This window comes from Pseudophryne corroboree, chromosome 3 (genome assembly GCF_028390025.1).
Source record: "Pseudophryne corroboree isolate aPseCor3 chromosome 3, aPseCor3.hap2, whole genome shotgun sequence".
Taxonomy (NCBI): Eukaryota; Metazoa; Chordata; class Amphibia; order Anura; family Myobatrachidae; genus Pseudophryne; species Pseudophryne corroboree.
This window is the reverse complement of record NC_086446.1, coordinates 107,303,435-107,324,006: the sequence shown is the minus strand read 5'-3', so window position 1 is coordinate 107,324,006 and position 20,572 is coordinate 107,303,435. Positions and strand designations below refer to the sequence as shown.

Genomic DNA, 20,572 nt, shown 5'->3' with positions numbered 1-20,572 from the left:
AATTATTCTAACATTTCAAAGCCTCTCACTGACTTAACTAAAGGATATCCCCCAAATAATAAAAAGAAAACCACCAAAATGATATCCAACCCTTGGTATAAGCCGAGTGAACCATTCGGAAATCGATGGGATCATAAATGTGAAATGGCTTTCCAAGCTTTAAAAGAAAAACTGATCAGTGCTCCAGTCCTAGCATATGCTGACCCAACCCTTCCATATGTACTTCATACAGATGCTTCGCAAGAAGGAATAGGAGGAGTATTATATCAAAAATACCAAGGTGAACTGAAACCTGTATCTTTTGCTAGCCGGGGTATATCCATTAGTGAAAGGAACTATCCTACCCATAAGTTGGAATTTTTGGCTTTAAAGTGGTGTGTGGTAGAAAAATTCCACGACTATTTGTATGGTATACCTTTTGAGGTACACACTGACAATAACCCCTTAACATATATACAAACAACTGCAAAGCTTGATGCTACTGGACACAGATGGCTTGCAGCATTGACCTTGTATAATTTTTCTCTAAAATACAGACCTGGAATTAATAACATTGATGCCGATTCACTGTCCAGGATTCCCAACCAAGAAAATAGTGATGTTGAAGAAGAATGGATAGAAGTGCCTATGGGAGATGTGAAAGGGATATGTCATCAAATACAAATTGGAGAAATGATGCCAGGGGAAAGGTTGAGTTCTTTGGGAGCCACTTCTAAAGCTCTCCCATATCATATTGTTGGCTGAGTAATTTAGAGTTAGAAGGGTTGCCAAGACTCCGGAGAGGACAGATACAGACTGATCAGAATCAAGATCTAGACATAAGAGATGTAATAGAAAAAATGAAACAGAATTGGAATCCTAAGTCCCGACTAGTCACCAAGGAAGCTAAGTTATTAGAACGACAGAAAAACAAATTATTCCTAACAAATGGGTTGTTATATCGTGTATCTAAAAAACATGAAGGAGGTGAAAGGCAACAGTTAGTACTGCCTAAAAAGCACAGAAATACAGTGATGAAAGCTTTGCACAATGACCATGGCCATTTAGGGTACGATAAAACCATAAAATTAATATCTGATAGATTTTATTGGCCAGGAATGAGGGAGGAAATAGAAAGCTACTGTAGAAACTGTGGGAATTGTATAGTTCGGAAAACTGTAGTTAAGCAAGTTGCCCCTTTGGTAAATATTAAAAGTAGTGGACCTATGGATTTGGTATGCATGGATTTTTTGACATTGGAGGTAGAGTCAGGAAAGAAATGCCACATATTAGTGATAACTGATCATTTTACCAGGTATGCCCAGGCATATGTAACACCCAATCAAAAGGCATCGACGGTAGCAAACACTCTATGGAACAAATTTTTTGTCCATTATGGTCTTCCAAACAGACTTCACTCTGACCAAGGTAGAGAATTTGAAAGTAAACTGATAAAGGAGCTATGTGGAATTTGTGGAATAACCAAATCAAGGACAACCCCATATCATCCACAAGGTGACCCCCAACCCGAAAGGTTCAACAGAACCTTATTGGATATGTTGGGAACATTAAATCCCTTTGATAAAAGGTACTGGAAAAGACATACTGACCGTTTAGTACATGCATATAATTGTACGCAGAATGAAGCCACAGGGTATTCCCCCTACTATTTAATGTTTGGTCGTGAAGCCAGGCTTCCCATAGATGTATGTATGGGGATATCCACTAGTGACAAACCTGCTATCTCCCACTTAAAATACATAAAGAAATTGCGGGAGGAATTACAGGAGGCTTATGATATTGCCGAATGTGCTGCCAGGAAATTGGGATTAAAAAATAAGACCAGATATGACAGGAGAATACGTGACCATGAGTTAGTCCCAGGGGATCGAGTTTTACTGAGATACCTAGGGACACCTAGAAAGTTTAAAATTTCAAATAGGTGGAGGGAAGATCCTTTTGTGATTGTTGAGAAATTTTCAAACTTACCTGTATATAAGATCAAGCCTGAGTCAGGAGAAAACAGGATACTGACATATCATAGGCAACATCTATTACCTATAAGGAAAGAAGTTCGGTTAGAAGGGCTTGAACTAAACGATACTACCAGCACGACTAATGAAAGAACAAGAAGTAGAGATGCAATACATAATGAATTGAGTATGATAAATGACCTAGATGATGAACCAGAGATACAAGGGTATTATTATAAGGATGAATGTTTAAATTTTGGCAAAATTACTGATGACCATGTTACTGAGGGTCCCCTTGAACATGTGGAAGGTAATATCCAAAAGTCTAATGATAACTATCCCTGGGAATGAAATCTGGACTATTGTAATGCTGAAAGTCCAAGAGTATCAGATGACTCTGATAGGTTTTCATATCCTTATAGTGAAATAGAGAAGGAGCAGGTATGGGATAGATCAAAAAGGGTATGCCGACCCCCATCTATGCTTACTTATGATGAATTAGGAAAACCTAGCATTGTACCCAGAATAATACATCCCAATATGGTAGATGTGTGGCCTTACTATGGGTACTTACCCATACACACCTGGAGTTAGTCAAATTAGAAATGGTGATCCGATTGCTTAAAATCATTCAAAAAATGGATCACCAGGGGGAGAGTGTAATATGAATATTAGGCTGTTGATATATGAAATGTTATGTGTATGGTATATATTTATATTTATTCTTGTATTGGTATGTAATGTATGTATAATATTGTAAATATATGTATACAGATGGAATTAGAGAGGATTAAATGTGTATAAATTGTATAGACAATGTGAAAAAAGTGCAGGGATGTTTAACCTTGTGGCCTATGGTAGAATAGTGCAAAGAATACAGGGAGAAAATAATTATATAGGTTCAGTAGTTGCTGTCAGTAGCCATTGTATATGGCACAAACAGTTGTGACAGAAGGTTCTGGGAGGATCGCGAGCGCCCGCGAGCGCTACAGTACCGCTGACCGGGGGGGGTATAGCTCGAGGCTTAGGCGGGAAGAAGGGGGCCACGAGCCGTAGCTCAGAGCAGTATAAATTAAGCTCCCCGCCGGCACTTGTCAGAATGCTGTTCCCCTGTGAGAGCGCACGCCTGGATCTCCTATGCCGCTGACAGAGCTGTCACAGTGGCTGGCGGAGTCCAGGTGATGTAGCCAGAACAGGATTGACTGGAGAGAGCGGAAAGGCAGCGTGGCTGGTACTAGCAAGAGTACTCACCGCTGTGCCGCTACTACCCGAAGTGCCAGCAGGGATCGTGAGGCAGAGAGGCGCAGTGTGATCCCGGCATAGACGGGCTGAGGAGGCATCGGCGCTCGGCGGAGCGGAGGAGTGGTGGTGCGTACTGCAGCGGAAGCTGTGTAATCCAGGAGGTGGCAAGTACGGAGGGGTCCCAGAGGCGAGCCGGCGCCAGCAAAGTGACAGCGGCTCATAACAACCAGAGATGCTATTCTGGTTGGTAAAGGTGGAGCCGAGTCAGCGCCAGTGACACACAGAGGGACCTCAGCCCTGCCTACCACTGCATCATTGAATAGAAGGAGGAGAGTCGGGGGAGCGCTCAGCTGCAGTTCTACTAAACGTGTGAGTGTAAAATCCTGCACCTCTCTCACACCTATGTACAGGAACACCAGTGCTAGGCAACATTAGTATCCATTGAAGTAGTAAGCACATATATAAAGTGACCAGAGTGACTTATACTAGCATACCCTGTATTATTCTTGGAACAGAATAGTAAGAGACATTTAAGTTTATAGCTGTGGAAGGTAGTCTTTTACAAGCATTAACTATATCCTGAAATACAGAGAAGTTGGCAGGATCTGAATTCGGGACTTAAGATATTTATTTACAGGGACACTGGAATAACACCATAAACTACTGATAGCATATCAATCCAGTTTCTGCAATAACTCACAGCACCCTAAGCTGATTGGGCCATAGGTAAAAATACATATTCCTGAAGCCATAGGAAGGAACTGTCAGCTGTCTAGATAAGGCGAAGCTTACTGTTGCAACAGGGAGAAGAGGTGTTGTTGTATTTAATCTGCTGTCTACACTGCATACCAGCAGCAAAATACCTTTTAGTTATCTCAGGAGAGGATCAGACTAAATTAGCTGGCCCAAAATTGACTATGGCTCTCCCAGTGATAAATAACTAAGCTGGGTATAATCTCTGAAGAGAGGCTGGGTAAAATTGTCTACAAGAACCAGCCAAATTTTATATAAATACAAAGAGACTTGTAGTTAAAGGCTGAAGGATTTAAATGATCTAAAATCTACTGTATATTCCATTTAGTGTTTTTTCCCACCAAGATATCACCTATGAGACAGTCTATATTCATACTGCACTAGCAGAAATAGTAATGGAAAGCTGATGTTGGTTACAACTGAGGAAAATTCACCTTTTATTAAATAGTCAAAAGAGCAACTTAAGTAGCAATACAGTGCAACATACTAGACAGGATTTGCTACAGTAGCATTTAAGCATTCAGACCATCACCTGGCATCACAGACTAACAAAGGAAAGGAGAATATTATTTTGCTACGGATTTGGTGTTAAAGATTTATTCTAAAGTACTGTTTCATTTTATGAGATTATTGGCCATTGTAGTGCACTACTTTATTAGGAGTACCCGGGTCACTCTCATACTAACATTAAGGTAATTTTTGTGTATTGCATGCAAATAACTTGTATAGGTTCTGTGAGGGAATTAGTTGGATGAGATAGAAAACTGTAATTTATTGATGATAAATGTCTACATTCACCTTTTCACTTTTTTTGTGATAAATAAATACATGTGTTATACTTACCATATGCTAATGTGAATCTTGAAAATCCATCCAGAGATCCTGGAACTGCAATCAGAAGAACAGGTATAACATTAAGAGAAAAGGTGCACTCATATATACATTTATGAGATAGACTGCTTTACAGTTAACAATTATTACTAGAGAGAGGCGTACCCAGGCAAGCCCAAATATTAAGCTTGGGTGGAGGCACAGACATTAACTAACCATCCCTTACGGGATAAGTAAGAATTCCATATTAGAGCATTAGGGGAGGGGTTACATATACCTAGCCATGTCCTGCAATGCCCGATGGAAATAATCAGCAGCTGTTTCTCCCTCTTTTTGTTTGATGGAGAAAATTTTGTTCCATTTGACAACAACAGGAAAGTACACTCCCAACTGCAGATTTATTATTTTCACATTATCTTGGTTGTACACATCCGTAAGGGGTACCTCTTCATCTAGTTTACAGTCAGCAATAAATTTCACTGAGTCGACATTGGGGGGTAAACATGCCCTCAGCAATACCCGCCAATCTTTGTTATTGGGCTCCATAGTATTTCCTAGCTCTCTAATGTACTTCTGGCTTGCAACTAGATCTTTCCTAGGATCAGGGAATTCAGACACTATTGATCTTAATTCCGTTCGGGAAAAGGGGCAGTGCATGGCGATGTTTCTGACAGGAGTGACTCCTGAAGTGTCAGTTTTCCCATTTGGCACTGCAATTACCCTGACAGGATTAAGTCCAATAACGTCATTCTGAGTTGGTTCTACAATATGAGGTACATTTGTTTGTGCGTGATATATAACACCATACGTACCTGTGGACACGACCTCACCTGACCCTCCGTTAGGGGGTTTGATTACTGCCTTTACCGAATTGGTCGCGTCCACCTGGATGTCTTGTGTGATGGCTGCTGGAAAAGGTGCCGACATCGTGCTGGGCTCACTTTCTTGCTGGTGATCCTGAGGGAAGTTTAACATGGGGTGCAACTTGCATGGGTTAATAGTTGTACATTTAACAGTATTACAATTATCATTGTTACATTTATTACAATTATTCTTATCGTCTATAATACAGTTGCTAAGTGCATGTTTATCATTCACCAGTGTGCCATTCTCTGTAACCACCTTCTCTCTCGCTGCCATGTTTTTGTTACCACAGTGAGAGTCAGCTGTATAAGCTAATCCTCCTTGTATTTCACCTTCCTGTTGCCATAACTGTAAACAATCATAATGTCTAATTCGTTGCTTCCCGGATTTTATGAGACAGATCCTTCGCCTTAAATTATGCAATACCTCTGAGTCAAAACTACCTATCCCAGGAAATGGTGCTTTATCCCCCACAGTCATTCGTGTCCATTCGTCACAAAAGGTCTCAGTGTGGGGACGATACTTCCCCCACATTACTAACCGAGCAGACCCTCGGGGTCTGCAAGCCTCTTCAGTCTGAACCCTGACTGCTAAACGTCTGTGCACTTGGCTTCCATTGTGGACCTTTTTTGCAGGCCCTATCACCAAGATTTCACCAAGATTTCACCAAGACTTCACCAAGATTTCACCAAGACTTCACCAAGACTTCACCAAGACTTCACCAAGAGGAGTTCAATACACTCATACCGTTTTCAACCCACTATCATTCTATAGTTTTCTGATCAGAAAAATCATTTCCCGTAATCTGATAGCTCTCCCCAGAGGCATTACAGTAAAGTAAGGTATTTAAACTAAATTTTTTTTTAAACTGAAATCAATTTGTGCTATTATCGCGTGGCTATACTATACCGCCCCCACTAAAACAATGCTATTGTGCGATTTGAGTTTCGGTGGGCGTATCCGTACGCTCCGTTGCGTAATATACGCTCCGTGCGTCGACCCTTGCGTCGCGTACACTCGTTCTGCCCCTTGTTAGAGACACGTGTACACAGGCCAGACACGTCCGCAGTAACACAAATAACACGTTTATCAATGCAAATGATATTTAGCTATAATCATTTACCGAACACCACACAGATTCCACTGTATCAACCTTTAACTAGGCCAGGCTGTGTGCGTGTTTTTATAATTACTCCTTTAAGTATTAATTTTAACTTTTAACTACCAATAGCAACAAATCTTTCTCAGCACGTTATCAATTGTGAAATGGCAAACAGGAAGGTGATATGTGAAAATACACAAATGAAAAGAGATATAGTTGTGTGTGTGCGTGCGTGTGTACGCAAAACAGAAATAAACAGTTTTTAAAAAAACAATAGCGTATTGTTCTTACCTCCGGTTCCGGATCCCACCAGCACTCCTTCAATCTAGCGAAACAGACGCTTATCTAGTCAGCACTACTGTATCCCGATACGAAGGGATACTGCCTTCCCGCCCTTGCTGACGGATAACGTTTGTTTTCGCTAGTGCGGATATGTGGAGGACGGACGAGCCCTCAATTGATAATGCTGATTATGATTACCTTATAACCTTCACAATAATGGGTAAGAGACACAGTACGCAATTGGCGTATGGGGTACCGTAAGGGTATGTATTTAGCGTAGCATACGCTAGGTCGTGATCGAGACGCACATGCGGCACGCTCGCTCACAGCTTAATGCGTGGTGTCGAGCACGCTATAGGCGAGCGACAACCGTAATGCTACGCTATCAGCGTAGCGGACGCTCGAGACCACGAGGAGATCACGAGCGGCGCTGACGCTCACAAGATGACAATCAGTAAACCTTGAATGTAACACACAGAAAGGATATTCTTATACTGTAAACCTTGTACTGAAACACTGTAGCGATATAACGCTGCTTAACCTTGTTAACACCAAAGCTGTTTGAGCGATCGAGACGCTCCTATTACTCTCTGCAATGTAATGAACACACAATACCGTGCTAAGGATCCAACACCTTTACTAACAAGCTTTTAGTTATATCGAAAAGGGGTAAAACAGTTACAAGTCATACACTACATACTAACATATAATTCTAACAGAATATCTAGACATAAATATACAATAACGTTACAATCTTAAACTAAATAGAGAGAGAGAGAGAATGTGGCCAATACAAACAAAGAGCGAGATGATTACAGAGAATTACTTACACACACACTGGGAACGATCGCAGCGCAGCCTGGTACCAGCCCCGAGTTTGTCAATATGAAAACCATTTGTGGAGAGAGTGGGAGAGCTGTTCAGGCTGGCTGATCTTATATACACTGGGTACAGTATACTACAAAGGGACCTACAATCTCATTGTTCATTGGACACAGGAATGTCTCCTTGCATCATATCAAAAGGTCATAGGTTAGTTTGAACAGGTGGGCTGTGACTATTTTAAACAGCTCAGGTGGGTGGGAATCTCCGGATTCCCGCCGCATGGATAATGAACTGCAAATATAGAATATGTCCAGAAACTACTAATGGCCATAACTACACGCAGGAGCGTTTAATCTTTACCTAACCAACACCGGATTATTGCTATTAAAATACTCTTCAGTTAGGTACCAGACACAGCTGTTCAACCTTAATCAGACCCTTTGTACCATGTAAAGAGGGATTCCCAAGTCCGTGAACAAGTCACATTAACCAAACTTACAGTTATCATTAAGGGGAACATTATCTATAAAACGAGATATTTGGTTCTATTATTAAACGATTGAGTCGCCCGCTAGACGCACACAAAGTCTACCGTAAATGCACATACCACGCGCTCGAGCGCATGGCCGAGGCGCCATCACGCGGCTGCGTGTATCCGCACGCACGGGAGAGAATGTGCACGTGCAGCAGGCACGCGCATGAGGTGCATATATGGCAACGTGCAGCGTGATATTTTTCTGACTTTGACAATGCCTACATGGACCGAAGAGGAGATGACGCAAGGGATAGGCGAGTATGGGTTTGTTATTACAGCGATTGGGGATTCTACTGAACAAGTGGACGTAAGTGGTACCAGTGACAGGGTGAGTATGTGTGAGTGTATGCATTCAATTTGTACTATATATGGTGTGTGTCTTGTCTTTGTTTATATATTTATTTTACAGGAGGACTACAGGTGCCAGTGGGCCCTTTAATGCTGCGTATGCTGACATTTGTGGTTCTCAAAATGTCAGCAAGCGAAGGAAGCTTTCTGGGACCAGTAATCCCCCTGTAAAAGACAATATTATTCTATTTTTAACACAAATGAACTATCCACTTAGAACCTACCGCACAGGGGTGCCAGGGATAGCCCTGAGCTTCAGCCCATGTCTTGGGTGCCTTGGAGGGGGGGACCCCATTATTGTGGGGTCTCCACTTCTCCAGGAATCCCCGGCCTGGCCAGACTAGTGGGTGGTGATGAATTCTTCGGCCAAGGGTACCAATATAAGAATGTCCCCCAGATGTGGCATTATGCCCATGCTAGAAAGAAATACAGGATACCCCTACACATTCCCCCCACACACATTTCCTGTATCAGGACCTCCTCAAGTGCCCGTTGTTGGGTGTGTAAAATATGAGGTAAAACCCCCCCATATTTTCACAACCAGGAATGGCACCATAACGTCTGGTGCTGGTTATGCTTTTTCCTGTTTTTTTTTACCCTTTCTTAGTTTATACACATAGAAACAGTGTGATCCGTGCAGGTTTCTGTCAACTTGCACCTTGTAATGAAACTACCATTACAAGATGCGAGTTTACCCACAGGGAAACTTGCATGGATTCACATTTGTAATAGCCTCGAAAGCTCTAATTCGCAGGCTATTACATTTGCGAGTTGCGGGACAAATTTACTTGCACCCTATTACATTTGGCCCAATATCTCAATATGGGTTACGTTCAAGATCCCTCTCTCTTAGCACCCCTGGCAGTCAGTCTGAAGCAGCTCTTTTTGGAAAGTCAAAGCACCTTCGTTCAGCGTACACTCAAATAAAATCATTTGGTTGCAACAATAAAACATACCATATCTGGCACGATTACACCCTAACAGTCTGGGGTACAACACCGCTGCCAGAGATAGAACCCCGGGAGGTAAAGGGTATGTAAAACCCTTATGTGAGAAGCAGGGTGTAGAACAATGGTCTCCAACCTTAATTGGGGTGTGAGCTACTCGAGAAAAATTAAACCTCCTGAGGAGATGCTAAAGTTTTTTTTTTTTAAATGCCGTGCTTGGATGGTTGCTGGCACTCTCTCAGTGTAAAGACTGGAGTCGTGGGCAGTGAGGTCAGTGGCTGGTGAGGGACTACAGCCATAATGTCCACCGAATCCTGCCGATGACCCCTACCGCCGCCGAGCCAATGCCCGCTACTGCCCTGAGCCAATACCTGCTGCCACCGCCAATGGTTTACAAACTCGCCCACCATCAACTGACCCAGCCCTCCGCCACTAATTTGCATCTCAGTCCGATGCCGCCACTGCCGCCAATGCCTGCTACCTGCCTGCTCATCATACTTGTGATATATTGTACATTTTTATAGAAAAAAAAAAAATTAGTGTTTGGGACTGGGAAGGTAGTGGGAGGAGAACATGAATGTAATTTTATTGTCCAGGGCTTCCATTAGTCAAATTACGCTGCACAGAAGCGCCACTTACACAAATTACGCCAGGCAGAGCTCCCTTTTACACATTACGGCAGGTAGAACACCCCTTTTACACAGTACGGCAGGTACAGCCCCCTATTACACATTACAGCAGGTAGAGTCCCCCTTTTACACATTACGGCAGGTAGAGATCATTTTTTTTACATTATGGCAGCTACGGCCCCCTTTTACACATTACGGCAGGTAGAGATCCCTTTTTTTTACATTACGGCAGCTACGACCCCCTTTTACACATTGCGGCAGGTAGAGCACTTTACATCCCCCCCCCTACCCTTAGGGTGTAATGTAGTGTACTGTAATGTAGTATAGTATAGTGTACTGTAGTGTAATGTAGTGTACTGTAGTGTACTGTAGTGTAATGTAGTGTACTGTAGTGTAGCATAGTGTACTGTAGTGTAGTGTAATGTAGTGGACAGTAGTGTACTCAGTGGCGTAACTAGGGGTCCACAGCCACTGCGATCGCTTGGAGGCGCGCAGGGCTGCGGGGCGCCCTAGCCGCCGCTACTGATTCTGTTTTGGGAAGGAAGGACATAGAGGGCACACCGCGCGTCTCTCCTGTGTCCCTCCTGGGTCTCCGGCGGCAGCGGCGTGTCTGTTAAACGAAGTGCCCGTTTGTGAGCTCTGATTGGCTCACGAACCGGCACTTAATTTGATAGACACGCCGCTGCCGCCTGAGACGCAGGAAGGATACACAGGAGAGGCGCACGCTGTGCCCTCCGTGTCCCTGCTTCCCAAAACAGCACAGCAGCGGGGGAGCCCAGAGGGGGGGGGGGGGGTTAACCTGGCACTGGGGGAGCATATTTGGCACTGGGGAAGGGTGCATACTTGGCACTGGGGGAGCATATTTGGCACTGGGGAAGGGGGCATATTTGGCACTGGGGGAACATATTTGGCACTGGGGAAGGGGGCATATTTGGCACTGGGGGAACATATTTGGCACTGGGGAAGGGGCATATTTGGCACTGGGGAACATATTTGGCAGTGGGGAAGGGGGCGTATATTTGGCACTGGGGGAGCATATTTGGCACTGGGGAAGGGGGCATATTTGGCACTGGGGGAACATATTTGGCACTTGGGGGGGTATGTTTGGCACTGGGAGAGCATATTTGGCACTGGGGGGGCATATTTGGCACTGGGGGAACATATTTGGCACTTGGGGGGGCATGTTTGGCACTGGGGGAGCATATTTGGCACTGGGGGAGGGGCATATTTGGCACTGGGAGAACATATTTGGCACTTGGGGGGGCATGTTAGGCACTGGGGGATCATATTTGGTACTGGGGGAACATATTAGGCACTTGGGGGGGGGGGCATTTTGACACTGGGTGAGCATATCTGGCACTTGGGGGGCATATTTGACCCTGGGGGAGCATAGTTGGCACTGAGGGCATATGTGTACCTGGCACTGTGGGGGAATATCTGGCAATGGGGGCATATGTGGCACTGGGAGCACAGCCCTAGCAACAAGCATTACCCCCTGGTTACAAGCACAACACCCAGCTCACGAAATCCCTGGCAACAAGCATTACCCCCTAGCAACGAGCATGACACCCAGTGCATGAAACCCCTGGCAACGAATATTACCACCTGGCAACAAGCTTGAAACCCAGCACATGAAACCTCTGGCAACAAGCATAACACCTACCACATGAAACCCCTGGCAACGAGCATGACACCCTGAGCATGAAAACCCCTGGCACCGTGCATGGAACCAAGAGCATGAAACCTCTGGCAACGAGCAAGTAATTTAAAAGTAATTAGAAGCCTTACTGTATAAGTGTAATGGGCATTGCGGTGTGTGGCATAATGTATCATGGACATTGCGGTGTGTGTCATAATGTGTCACAGGCATTACGGTGTGTGGCATACTATATCACGGGCATTGTGGTATGTGGTATAATGTCTCAGGGGCATTGCAGTGTGTGGCATAATGTATAACGGGCATTGCGGTGTGTGGCATAGGGTATAACGGGCATTGCGGTAGGTGTCACAGGCATTATGGTGTGTGTGGCATACTATATCACGGGCATTGTGGTATGTGGTATAATGTCTCAGGGGCATTGCAGTGTGTGGCATAATGTTTAACGGGCATTGCAGTGTATGGCATAGGGTATAACGGGCATTGCGGTATGTGCCACAGGCATTACGGTGTGTGGTATAATGTGTCACAGGCATTACGGTGTGTGGCATACTATATCACGAGCATTGTGGTATGTGGTATAATGTCTCAGGGTCATTGCAGTGTCTGGCATAATGTATCACGGACATTGCAGTGTGTGGCATAATGTATCACGGAAATTGCGGTTTGTGTCATAATGTGTCACAGGCATTGTATGTGCTATAATGTATCAGGGGCATTGCAGTGTGTAGCATAATGAATAACTGGCATTGCGATGCCTGTCATAATGTGTCACAGGCATTACGGTGTGTGGCATAATGTGTCGGGGGCATTATGGTGTGTGGCATATTGTGTCATGGGCATTATTGTGTGTGGCATAATGTCTAAGGTCCATTGCAGTATGTCGCATAATGTATACTGGGCATTACTATACGGAGGAAAAATGACAAATAATGTAAGGGGCATGAATCAGGATTATTTTTTCCCCTGTGGTGGCTAACGTCTGGGCGTGCAGGTTGCAAAACTGGGGTATAAGGTAGTGTTTTCCTGCAAAGGCGCACGCAGATTCAGTGTACAGTGTACTGTAGTGTAATGTAGTGTAGTGTAATGTAGTGTAGTGTGTAGGCAGCCACTCACATGATTTCTTCTTCCGGCGCTGCTGCAGGTTCCTGACCTGGAGCTCCCTCAGTCTGTACACTGCACTGCAGGCCAAGAGGAGTGCGGGGGGTGGCGCGGGAGCTCAGCAGTCAGCACAGGGGCCAGGAGAGGAGGCAGGCTGCGGGATCGCAGTTGAGCACAGGGGGGACTAAGAGAGCGGGGGGCCGAGGCTGGGCACACTGGGGCTAAGGGAGCGGGGGAGGGGGGCCGCGGGAGCGCAGCTGATTACGCAGGGGCCAAGGGAGGGGGGGGGGTCCCTGGTAGCTATACATTTTTCACCCTCCTGCCAAAAAGATTCTGGTGTCCCTCCCATTGCTATATTAAAAGTAAAGAATTAGTGCGTGCCATGGGCGTGCGTGCTCAAAAAAGAGGGTGCGGCCTCTGCAAGGGGTGTGGTGTTGCAGGAAATTACTACCTTATACCCCAGTTTTGCAACCTGCACACCCAGATATTGGCCACCGCAGGAAAAAAAAAACCTGATTCATGCCCGTTACATTATTTGTCATTTTTCCTCCTTATGGTAATGCCCGTTATACATTATGCTACACACCGCAATGTCCGTGACACATTATACCACACACCTTAATGCCACTTACACAATATGCCACACACCATAATGCCCATTACACATTATGCCACACACCGCAGTGCTTCTGACACATTATTCCACATACCGTAATGCCCATTACACATTATATCACACACCGCAATGCCATTCTACATTATGCCACACACTGTAATGCCCATTACACATTATGCCCCACAGTAATGCTTCTAATTAATTTTAAATTACCTGCTAGTTGTCAGGTTTCTTATGCTCACTGCACTGTAGACCAGTGGCGTAACTACTGCCCCCGCAGTCCTCGCGGTGGCTTGGGGGCGAGGGGCTGCGGGGGCGCCACTGACTTAGCACAGATTGACATGCGGACGAGCGTCCGCATGTCAATCTGCGGTCTCCTTCCCTCCGCTGCTGTAAGGAGGGACACGGAGCGCACATCGCGCGCCTCTCCTGTGTCCCTCCCTGGCTCTCCCCCGGCCGGTCTAATAAAGGAAGTGCCATTCGTGAGCTCTGATTGGCTCACGAACCGGCACTTCCTTTATTAGACCGGCAGGAGAGCCAGGAGGGACACAGGAGAGGCGCGCTATGCGCTCCGTGTCCCTCCAACGCAAAGTGTGGGGGGAGGGGGGAGCAGGCACTGCGGGGGAATATCTGGCACTGGGGGCATATACCTGGCACTGTGGGGGAATATCTAGCACTGGGGGCATATACCTGGCACTGTGGGGGAATATCTGGCACTGGGGGCATATACCTGGCACTATGGGGGAATATCTGGCACTGGGGGCATATACCTGGCACTGTGGGGGAATATCTGGCACTGGGGGCATATACCTGGCACTGTGGGGGAATATCTGGCACTGGGGGCATATACCTGGCACTGTGGGCATATACCTGGCACTGTGGGGGAAGATCTGGCACTGGGGGCATATACCTGGCACTGTGGGGGAATATCTGGCACTGGGGGCATATACCTGGCACTGTGGGGGAAGATCTGGCACTGGGGGCATATACCTGGCACTGTGGGGGAATATCTGGCACTGGGGGCATATACCTGGCACTGTGGGGGAATATCTGGCACTGGGGGCATATACCTGGCACTGTGGGCATATACCTGGCACTGTGGGGGAATATCTGGCACTGGGGGCATATACCTGGCACTGTGGGGGAATATCTGGCACTGGGGGCATATACCTGGCACTGTGGGGGAATATCTGGCACTGGGGGCATATACCTGGCACTGTGGGCATATACCTGGCACTGTGGGTGAAGATCTGGCACTGGGGGCATATACCTGGCACTGTGGGGGAATATCTGGCACTGTGGGGGAATGTCTGGCACTGGGGGCATATACCTGGCACTGTGGGGGAAGATCTGGCACTGGGGGCATATACCTGGCACTGGGGGCATATACCTGGCACTGTGGGGGAATATCTGGCACTGGGGGCATATACCTGGCACTGTGGGCATATACCTGGCACTGTGGGGGAATATCTGGCACTGGGGGGCATATACCTGGCACTGTGGGCATATACCTGGCACTGTGGGGGAATATCTGGCACTGGGGGCATATACCTGGCACTGTGGGGGAATATCTGGCACTGGGGGCATATACCTGGCACTGTGGGGGAAGATCTGGCACTGGGGGCATATACCTGGCACTGTGGGGGAATATCTGGCACTGGGGGCATATACCTGGCACTGTGGGGGAATATCTGGCACTGGGGGCATATACCTGGCACTGTGGGCATACACCTGGCACTGTGGGGGAATATCTGGCACTGGGGGCATATACCTGGCACTGTGGGGAAATATCTGGCACTGGGGACATATACCTGGCACTGTGGGCATATACCTGGCACTGTGGGTGAAGATCTGGCACTGGGGGCATATACCTGGCACTGTGGGGGAATATCTGGCACTGTGGGGGAATGTCTGGCACTGGGGGCATATACCTGGCACTGTGGGGGAAGATCTGGCACTGGGGGCATATACCTGGCACTGTGGGGGAATATCTGGCACTGGGGGCATATACCTGGCACTGTGGGGGAATATTTGGCACTGGGGGGAGCAGGCACTGAGGGGGCATATGTGGCACTGTAGGGGAATATCTGGCACTGGGGGCATATACCTGGCACTGTGGGGGAATATCTGGCACTGGGGGCATATACCTGGCACTGTGGGCATATACCTGGCACTGTGGGGGAAGATCTGGCACTGGGGGCATATACCTGGCACTGTGGGGGAATATCTGGCACTGGGGGCATATACCTGGCACTGTGGGGGAATATCTGGCACTGGGGGCATATACCTGGCACTGTGGGGGAATATCTGGCACTGGGGGCATGTACCTGGCACTGTGGGCATATACCTGGCACTGTGGGGGAAGATCTGGCACTGGGGGCATATACCTGGCACTGTGGGGGAATATCTGGCACTGGGGGCATATACCTGGCACTGTGGGGGAATATCTGGCACTGGGGGCATATACCTGGCACTGTGGGGGAATATCTGGCACTGGGGGCATATACCTGGCACTGTGGGGGAATATCTGGCACTGGGGGCATATACCTGGCACTGTGGGCATATACCTGGCACTGTGGGGGAATATCTGGCACTGGGGGCATATACCTGGCACTGTGGGAGAATATCTGGCACTGGGGGCATATACCTGGCACTGTGGGGGAATATCTGGCACTGGGGGCATATACCTGGCACTGTGGGCATATACCTGGCACTGTGGGGGAAGATCTGGCACTGGGGGCATATACCTGGCACTGTGGGTGAAGATCTGGCACTGTAGGGGAATATCTGGCACTGGGGGCATATACCTGGCACTGTGGGGGAAGATCTGGCACTGGGGGCATATACCTGGCACTGTGGAGGAATATCTGGCACTGGGGGCATATACCTGGCACTGTGGGGGAATATTTGGCACTGGGGGGAGCAGGCACTGAGGGGGCATATGTGGCACTGTGGGGGAATATCTAGGACTGGGGGCATATACCTGGCACTGTGGAGGAATATCTGGCACTGGGGGCATATACCTGGCACTGTGGGGGAATATCTGGCACTGGGGGGAGCAGGCACTGAGGGGGCATATGTGGCACTGTGGGGGAATATTTGGCACTGGGGGGAGCAGGCACTGAGGGGGCATATGTGGCACTGGGGGGGGGGTATATGTGGCACTGGGGGCATGTACCTGGCACTGTGGGGGAATATCTGGCACTGGGGGCATATACCTGGCACTGTGGGGGAATATCTGGCACTGGGGGCATATGTGGCACTGGGGGCATGGCCCTAGCAACAAGCACTACCCCCTAGCAACGAGCATGACACCCAGTGCATGAAACCCCTGGCAACAAGCATGACACCCAGTGCATGAAACCCCTGGCAACGAGCATGACACCCAGTGCATTAAACCCCTGGCAACGAGCATGACACCTTGAGCATGAAAACCCCTGGCACCGTGCATGGAACCAAGAGCATGAAACCGCTGGCAACGAGCATGACACCCAGTGCATGAAACCCCTGGCAACGAGCATGACACCCTGAGCATGAAAACCCCTGGCACCGTGCATGGAACCAAGAGCATGAAACCCCTGGCAACGAGCAGGTAATTTAAAAGTAATTAGAAGCCTTACTGTAGAAATTAATGTGTAATGGGCATTACGGTGTGTGGCATAATGTATCACGGACATTGCGGTGTGTGTCATAATGTGTCAGGCATTACGGTGAGTTGTATACTATATCACGGGCATTGTGGTATGTGGTATAATGTCTCAGGATCATTGTGGTGTGTGTCATACTGTGTCACAGACATTGTATGTGCTATAATGTATCGGGCATTGCAGTGTTTAGCATAATGTATAACGGGCATTGCGATTCCTGTCATAATGTGTCACAGGCATTACGGTGTGTGGCATAATGTGTCGGGGGCATTACAGTGTGTGCATATTGTGTCATGTGCATTATTGTGTGTGGCATAATGGCTAAGGCCATTGCAGTATGTGGAATAATGTATACTGGGCATTACTATAAGGAGGAAAAATTACAAATAATGTAAGGGGCATGAATCAGGATTATTTTTCTTTCCTGTGGTGGCTAACGTCTGGGCGTGCAGGTGCAAAACTGGGGTATAAGGTAGTCTTTTCCTGCAATGCCACGCCCCTTACGCAAAGCAACGCCCATTTCAATGAAGCCACACCCCTTTTTTGGCGGCGCGCGTCCACGGCGCGCACATATTTGTCCCTTTACTAGTGCCAATTATGGGGGATATGGGGGGGGGGGGGGGGTGACGAAGGATTTTTTGGCTTGGGGGAGAAAAAAATAAGAATTTACTTACCGATAATTCTATTTCTCGTAGTCCGTAGTGGATGCTGGGAACTCCGTAAGGACCATGGGGAATAGCGGCTCATCTAAAGAAATAGGGCACATCTAAAGAAAGCTTTAGGATCACCTGGTGTGCACTGGCTCCTCCCCCTATGACCCTCCTCCAAGCCTCAGTTAGGATACTGTGCCCGGACGAGCGTACACAATAAGGAAGGATTTTGAATCCCGGGTAAGACTCATACCAGCCACACCAATCACACTGTACAACTTGTGATCTGAACCCAGTTAACAGCATGATAATAGAGAAGCCTCTATAAAAGATGGCTCACTACAACAATAACCCGAATTTTTTGGTAACAATAACTATGTACCAGTATTGCAGACAATCCGCACTTGGGATGGGCGCCCAGCATCCACTACGGACTACGAGAAATAGAATTATCGGTAAGTAAATTCTTATTTTCTCTAACGTCCTAGTGGATGCTGGGAACTCCGTAAGGACCATGGGGATTATACCAAAGCTCCCAAACGGGCGGGAGAGTGCGGATGACTCTGCAGCACCGAATGAGAGAACTCCAGGTCCTCCTCAGCCAGGGTATCAAATTTGTAGAATTTTACAAACGTATTTGCTCCTGACCAAATAACTGCTCGGCAAAGTTGTAAAGCCGAGACCCCTCGGGCAGCTGCCCAAGATGAGCCCACCTTCCTTGTGGAGTGGGCATTTTAAGATTTTTGGCTGTGGCAGGCCTGCCACAGAATGTGCAAGCTGAATTGTACTACAAATCCAACGAGCAATCGTCTGCTTAGAAGCAGGAGCACCCAGTTTGTTGGGTGCATACAGGATAAACAGCGAGTCAGATTTTCTGACTCCAGCCGTCCTGGAAACATATATTTACAGGGCCCTGACCACGTCAAGCAACTTGGAATCCTCCAAGTCCTTAGTAGCCGCAGGTACCACAATAGGTTGCTTCATGTGAAATGCAGAAACCACCTTAGGTAGAAATTGAGGACAAGTCCTCAATTCTGCCCTGTCAGAATGAAATATTAAATAAGGGCTTTTATATGATAAAGCCGCCAATTCTGACACACGCCTGGCTGAAGCCAGGGCTAACAGCATCGTCACCTTCCATGTGAGATATTTTAAGTCCACAGTGGTGAGTGGTTCAAACCAATGTGACTTTAGGAAATTCAACACAACATTGAGATCCCAAGGTGCCACTGGAGGCACAAAAGGAGGCTGTATATGCAGTACCCCTTTTACAAATGTCTGAACTTCAGGCACTGAAGCCAGTTCCTTTTGGAAGAAAATCGACAGGGCCGAAAATTGAACCTTAATGGACCCTAATTTTAGGCCCATAGACAGTCCTGTTTGCAGGAAATGGAGGAAACGACCCAGTTGAAATTCCTCTGTAGGGGCCTTCTTGGCCTCCCACCACGCAACATATTTTCGCCAAATGCGGTGATAATGTTTTGCGGTTACGTCCTTCCTGGCCTTGACCAGGGTAGGGATGACTTCATCTGGAATGCCTTTTTCCTTCAGGATCCGGCGTTCAACCACCAAGCCGTCAAACGCAGCCGCGGTAAGTCTTGGAACAAACAAGGCCCCTGCTGGAGCAGGTCCTTTCTTAGAGGTAGAGGCCACGGTTCGTCCGTGAGCATCTCTTGAAGTTCCGGATACCAAGTTCTTCTTGGCCAATCCGGAGCCACGAGTATCGTTCTTACTCCCCTTTGCCGTATAATTCTCAGTACTTTTGGTATGAGAGGCAGAGGAGGGAACACATACACTGACTGGAACACCCACGGTGTTACCAGAGCGTCCACAGCTATTGCCTGAGGGTCTCTTGACCTGGCGCAATACCTGTCCAGTTTTTTGTTGAGGCGGGACGCCATCATATCCACCTTTGGTTTTTTCCAACGGTTCACAATCATGTGGAAGACTTCTGGATGAAGTCCCCACTCTCCCGGGTGTAGATCGTGTCTGCTGAGGAAGTCTGCTTCCCAGTTGTCCACTCCCGGAATGAACACTGCTGACAGTGCTATCACATGATCTTCCGCCCAGCGAAGAATCCTTGCAGCTTCTGCCATTGCCCCCCTGCTTCCCGTGCCGCCCTGTCTGTTTACGTGGGCGACTGACGTGATGTTGTCCGATTGGATCAATACCGCCTGACCCTGAAGCAGGGGTTTCGCTTGACTTAGGGCATTGTAAATGGGCCTTAGTTCCAGAATGTTTATATGAAGAGATGTCTCCAGGCTTGACCATAAGCCCTGGAAATTCCTTCCCTGTGTGACTGCTCCCCAGCCTCGCAGGCTGGCATCCGTGGCCACCAGGACCCAGTCCCGAATGCCGAATCTGCGGCCCTCTAGAAGATGAGCACTCTGCAACCACCACAGGAGGGATACCCTTGTCCCCGGTGACAGGGTTATCCGCTGAAGCATCTGAAGATGCGACCCGGACCATTTGTCCAGTAGGTTCCACTGGAAAGTCTTGCGTGGAATCTGCCGAATGGGATTGCTTCGTAGGAAGCCACCATTTTTACCCAGAACCCTTGTGCATTGATGCACTGAGACTTGGTTCGGTTT

The 20,572-nt window shown here is 47.4% G+C and overlaps 1 long non-coding RNA gene across 1 annotated transcript; it reads right to left on the bottom strand.

The window, feature by feature from the left end:
• Positions 1-548: 548 nt before the first annotated feature.
• Positions 549-10,859, bottom strand: LOC135054916 (uncharacterized). The gene is made up of 3 exons (XR_010243589.1): positions 4,791-10,859; positions 1,969-2,037; positions 549-625 (listed from the first exon to the last, which is right to left on the bottom strand). It is a non-coding gene; the product is annotated as an uncharacterized LOC135054916 (long non-coding RNA).
• Between the last annotated feature and the right edge of the window lie 9,713 nt (positions 10,860-20,572).